We start from the raw sequence: 6,443 nt of genomic DNA on the forward strand, positions 1-6,443 counted from the left end.
AATGCAGTTCAAAATTGGTAACAGGACTAAACGGACGGCATTGATTTGTTCAGTGGAGGACATCTGTAATGAGTGGCAGACACAGTTAGTAGGCCCAAATACTAAAGTAGGCTAAATGCAGTTCAAAATTGGTAACAGGACTAAACGGGCGGCATTGCTTTGTTCAGCGGAGGACAACTGTAATGAGTGGCAGACACAGTTAGTAGGCCCAAATAATAAACTAGGCTAAATGCAGTTCAAAATTGGTAACAGGACTAAATGGGTGGGATTGCTTTGTTCAGTGGAGGACAACTGTTATGAGTGGCAGACACAGTTAGTATGCCCAAATACTTAAGTACGCTAAATGCAGTTCAAAATTGGTAACAGGACTAAACGGACGGCATTGCTTTGTTCAATGGAGGACAACTGTAATGAGTGGCAGACACAGTTAGTAGGCCCAAATACTAAGTAGGCTAAATGCAGTTCAAAATTGGTAACAGGACTAAATGGGCGGGATTGCTTTGTTTAGTGGAGGACAACTGTAATGAGTGGCAGACACAGTTAGTATGCCCAAATACTTAAGTACGCTAAATGCAGTTCAAAATTGGTAACAGGACTAAACGGACGGCATTGCTTTGTTCAGTGGAGGACAACTGTAATGAGTGGCAGACACAGTTAGTAGGCCCAAATAATAAAGTAGGCTAAATGCAGTTAAAAATTGGTAACAGGACTAAATGGGCGGCATTGCTTTGTTCAGTGGAGGACAACTGTAATGAGCGGCAGACACAGTTAGTAGGCCCAAATAATAAAGTAGGCTAAATGCAGTTAAAAATTGGTAACAGGACTAAATGGGCGGCATTGCTTTGTTCAGTGGAGGACAACTGTAATGAGTGGCCGACACAGTTAGTAGGCGCAAATACTAAAGTAGGCTAAATGCAGTTCAAAATTGGTAACAGGACTAAACGGGCGGCATTGCTTTGTTCAGCGGAGGACAACTGTAATGAGTGGCAGACACAGTTAGTAGGCCCAAATAATAAACTAGGCTAAATGCAGTTCAAAATTGGTAACAGGACTAAATGGGCGGGATTGTTTTGTTCAGTGGAGGACAACTGTAATGAGTGGCAGACACAGTTAGTATGCCCAAATACTTAAGTACGCTAAATGCAGTTCAAAATTGGTAACAGGACTAAACGGACGGCATTGCTTTGTTCAATGGAGGACAACTGTAATGAGTGGCAGACACAATTAGTAGGCCCAAATACTAAAGTAGGCTAAATGCAGTTCAAAATTGGTAACAGGACTAAATGGGCGGGATTGCTTTGTTCAGTGGAGGACAACTGTAATGAGTGGCAGACACAGTTAGTAGGCCCAAATAATAAAGTAGGCTAAATGCAGTTAAAAATTGGTAACAGGACTAAATGGGCGGCATTGCTTTGTTCAGTGGAGGACAACTGTAATGAGTGGCCGACACAGTTAGTAGGCGCAAATACTAAAGTAGGCTAAATGCAGTTCAAAATTGGTAACAGGACTAAATGGGCGGCATTGCTTTGTTCAGTGGAGGACAACTGTAATGAGTGGCAGACACAGTTAGTAGGCCCAAATAATAAAGTAGGCTATGTTGTAAACAACGGCACCGCGCTCGGGTTATAAAAGAAATGCCATTACCCTAATACCCCTGGATATGCTGATGAACACGTATGTCCTGCTGACAACAAGATATGGGCTGTTGCACTAACGTCAGGGGCTGCACTGCTATGTGCTTACAATGAGCCCCTTCTAGGAAACAATACTTAGGGGCCAAAAAGAAAAAAAGAAGGAAAGGAAGAGGTTCCTTACCGTGAATGACAATACTGGGCACACTCCGCTGCTGATGGGCGTATGAACGGATGAGGCACAGTCATGGACGCTGGCAATGATCAGAGGGTGGGCACGCAGGAGCGTGTGTGGTCGGGCGGTAGGGATGCAGCACAATCCGGGCCAGCTGGCGATGACCGGAGGGTGGGCACACAAGAGCGTGTGCGGACGAGCGGTATACAGTGCCGCTACTGAGTGCAGAGCCAGGGAACGTCCCGGCCGGAGGCGTCCCTGGTTGCACTAGGAAACCAAGATGGCCGACGCTGACAAGCAGCGTGTGACGTCACAGGCCTACGGAGGCTCCCGAGGACCAAAAGGATTACCAACGCGTTTCAAAGGGTGAGCGCCCTTCTTCATCAGGGTTATGGCCCCGCAGGAGGACTCCTCAACTAAATACCTTTGCTCGTCCTATATCCTCACCCACCGAGAAACATTGCCCACCCCAGTGTCTAGAATGACCAGTGCCCTATAATATCTATTGACATCTCTTGCTCATCTCCCAATCCACAGCGCTGAGTAGGCAAAGTCTAAACTGTAATTGGAACACATGACCCACACCTAAAAACTAAAGAATAAATAAATAAAAAATGGCATCCGTGAGCCGCCAAACAGGGAAAATGATCCAAAAATATATGAAATGCAAGTATAAAATTTACTTTATTAGGTGCAAAATTGCTGCTAAAATTGATGGCTTTATTATTAAAACATGCGTTCAATTTAGCTTAAAAATATATATGTAGAGATATACCACCACAATAAAAAAGTGCAATGTATTACTTCAAAAAAAAATAAAAAAAATTTTTATTTTAAAATAAAAGATACAAAATGCATATATTTATTTATTTATTAAGAACGTATATGGGCCTATTAATGCATAATGAATTATGCGTCACCCTCTCCCCGCAATATGCAACTGCGTGAGAAAGGTGGGTTGGAGCTTATCAGTATACCTAACCTCGTCAGATCTAATGAGGCCGCCCATATTCATAATATTAGAATTAAAAATAAGATATCTGATACTACTAAAATAACATGTCCGGCTTGCCACTACCGCCATTAAAATACATATAATTCGAAATCATGATTAAGACCCCTAGGGGTAAGGCAATCTAGCCTAAATATCCACTCTGACTCTACTTTAGACATTTGTCTAAGCAGTGTCTACTGGCCAAACCACCCTGGATACACCCGATCTCGGAAGAAAAGCAAGGCTGGGCTTGGACAGTACTTGGATGGGAGACCTCCTGGGAACACCAGGTGCTGTAGACTGTTTTGATGACATTTGTTACTATCCAACATAGAAGAGGATTCTTTACTGTTAGGGCAGTGAGAATCTGGAATTGCTTGCCTGAGGAGGTGGTGATGGCGAACTCAGTCGAGGGGTTCAAGAGAGGCCTGGATGTCTTCCTGGAGCAGAACAATATTGTATCATACAATTAGGTTCTGTAGAAGGACGTAGATCTGGGGATTTATTATGATGGAATATAGGCTGAACTGGATGGACAAATGTCTTTTTTCGGCCTTACTAACTATGTTACTATGTTACTATGTTTCAGAAAATTGCCCCCCCTCACATTTTGGCGGACTTTTTGAATCCCACAAAAACGGACATTTTTCATATTTCCATTATGTTCCTCCTTAAAATGACGAGAGAGGGGGTGACCCAGGAACCCCTTCTGAATATTCCTAAGGTGCTCCTTGATCCGTACCATTAGTCTTCTCTTGGTTCTACCCACATAAAGTTTGCCGCACGGACATTGAATCAAATAAATGATACCTGTTGAGTAACACGTGATTTTATCCCGAATGCTGAATGTTTCTGTGCCAGCAGAGTCTTTGAATGTGACTTGGCACCTCCTCTCAATACCCGTATGTGTGCAGCAGTAGCACCCTCCACACGGCATGAAACCTCCGTTAGGTTCAGGTTTCTGGCTTGCCGGCTGGACTTGTGTATTATAAGCCAATTTGGCTGTGGGAGCTAACAGATTGGTCAACGTCCGAGCCTTTCTGTACACAAATCTTGGATGTACAGGTAGATGGTCCCCTATGATTCTGTCCTTCTGCAGGATTGCCCAATGTTTACGAATAATCCCCTGGAACTGCCTAAAACCAGCATGGAACTGCGTTATAATAGGCAGTTGTTTGATTTGATCAGGAATGGATGCTGTTCCTTGGGGAACGGATTCAGATTTATGAATCAAGGAGCTCCTAGGTATGGCTCTTACTTCATTAGCTGCTTGTTCCACCAATGGCATAGGGTAACCTTTCTCCAGGAATTGTTGTGTAAGATGTCCTGATTCCAAATCAAAATCCTCTAAGTTGGTACAATTACGTTGAATTCTAGTGAATTGTCCCTTCGGAATATTGGTGAGCCACACCGGAAGGTGGCAGCTGCTGGTATGGATGAAGCTATTCGAGTCCACCTCCTTCCGGTAACATTTGGTACGAAGATGACCCTCTTTAATAAAAATAGTCAAGTCCAAGAAGTTAATGGTACTGTCACTTATAGTGGGTGTAAACTCTAAGCCAAAATTGTTAATATTCAGGCCACCAATGAATGAGTCCAAGTCCACTCTAGATCCATCCCAAATCAAGATGACGTCGTCTATAAATCGACGTCATAGTATCACTCCCGTGCGTGGCTGGCCTTTATCGTAGATGGCTGACTCCTCCCACTTGGCTACTTATAGGTTAGCGAATGCGGGAGCAAATCGCGTCCCCATTGCCGTGCCCCATTGTTGTAGAAAAAAATGACCCTCGTACATAAAATAGTTATGTTGGGCAATGAACATAATACACTCCTGTATATACTCGATTTGAATTGAAGAGTACGTGCCTAGTTTATGAAGAAAATGCCCAGACGCCTGGCAACCCATCTCCTGATTGATAACGGTATATAGGGATTTAATGTCCAAAGTTACCAGAATATATTCGGGCTTCCACTTAATCGTCTCCAATATCTCCAGAGTATGGCCCGTATCCTTTAAATATGCCGGAATAAGGGACATACATTTTTGGAGATGAGTGTCCACATATTTTGACAAACTGGCCGTGAGGCTTCCAATACCCGAAATAATCGGCCTTCCTGGGGGGTCCGTCAGGCTTTTGTGAATCTTGGGTATATGGTAGAAGAAGGCCACACTAGGATTGGAGTTGATAATGAACATCCATTCTTTTTTATTGAGGATACCCAATGATTTCCCCTTTTGGCCTAAAAGATTCAATTTCCTCACATATTGTGGTGTGGGGTCCCCACATAGCTTCCTATAGGTGATAGTGTCACCCAGAAGTCTTTCCGCTTCCTCTTGATACTTTATCCTGTCCAGAATCACAATTCCGCCACCCTTGTCTGCCGGGCGGACTATGATATCATTATTAGTCTGCAGATTCTTTAGGGAGGTCCTTTCTCGAGGATTTAAATTACTAGGTGTGTACATTCTTTTACCTTTCTGTAACTTCCTAATATCTGCGGTCACTAGAGTGTCGAAAGTGTGGAACATATTAGAGTATTCTTGTATGGGATTAAAGGAAGACGGATTCGATAATGTGGTATGGATGAATTTGGATATTTCTGGAGTGCTGGCCGTAGTACTCATACGTTCCCTTTTCAAAAAGTATTTCTTCAGAGCCAGATTACGTAGGAATTTTTTCATCCCAATGTATAAGTCAAATGGTTTGGCATGGGTAGATGGAGCAAACTTTAGACCTTTCTGCAGGAGGGAAATATCGTTATCCGTAAGCTGGTATGAACTCAGATTGTATACCTTTTGGGAGTTTGTAACCCCACCCCCTATTTTCTTTTTGGCGAGTTTCCCTCCCCTCTTACCTCTTTTGGTTTTGAAGGTCTTACCCAAAAAAAATCCTTGCTAAGTGGTATATGCCCCCCTGTTCCCTTGGTACCTTTGGATGTTGGGGCAGGGCCTTTTCCCTTTGTATTGGGCTTAAAACTTTTACTAATTGTGTTTTTTAAAGTAAATGTCCTTAATTTAGTGGATGTCGTACATAAAATAGTTATGTTGGGCAATGAACATAATACACTCCTGTATATACTCGATTTGAATTGAAGAGTACGTCCCTAGTTTATGAAGTTCATACGCCCATCAGCAGCGGAGTGTGCCCAGTATTGTCATTCACGGTAAGGAACCTCTTCCTTTCCTCCTTTTTTTCTTTTTGGCCCCTAAGTATTGTTTCCTAGAAGGGGCTCATTGTAAACTAAACCAGTGGCATAGCTAGGTACAGGGGTGGGCTCCTCTGCTGAGTAGCAGACTGTGGTAGTAGGTGCAAAGTATTAACTGGTCTAAATGGAGGCCAGGGCCCCTGTATATTTTAACTATCATCTATCATTTCAACAAATTTGTATTGGCAGTGCCATTTATGGATTTAACAGCACAGACTACACAGTAGTGGAGAAGGGAGAGGTAAGTATTGCAAGTGGTAGAGCACTGTTCGAGCTGGGGGGGAACACTCTCTCGTGGGCGGCGGTAATGGCACAGGGCCCTTCATATTACGACGGTGTGTCTGACGTTGGTTGTGCACCACCACCGTCAGAGACACTTCATTGTACTATGAGGAACCCTGTGTCAGTGCCATTGCCCAAGAGTGGGCACACC

At 43.5% G+C, this 6,443-nt stretch overlaps 1 pseudogene; it reads left to right on the forward strand.

The window, feature by feature from the left end:
* The first annotated feature begins 2,992 nt into the window (after positions 1-2,992).
* On the forward strand, positions 2,993-3,102 carry LOC138644237 (5S ribosomal RNA; annotated as a pseudogene).
* The last annotated feature ends 3,341 nt before the right edge of the window (positions 3,103-6,443 follow it).

This window comes from Ranitomeya imitator, chromosome 6 (genome assembly GCF_032444005.1).
Source record: "Ranitomeya imitator isolate aRanImi1 chromosome 6, aRanImi1.pri, whole genome shotgun sequence".
Taxonomy (NCBI): Eukaryota; Metazoa; Chordata; class Amphibia; order Anura; family Dendrobatidae; genus Ranitomeya; species Ranitomeya imitator.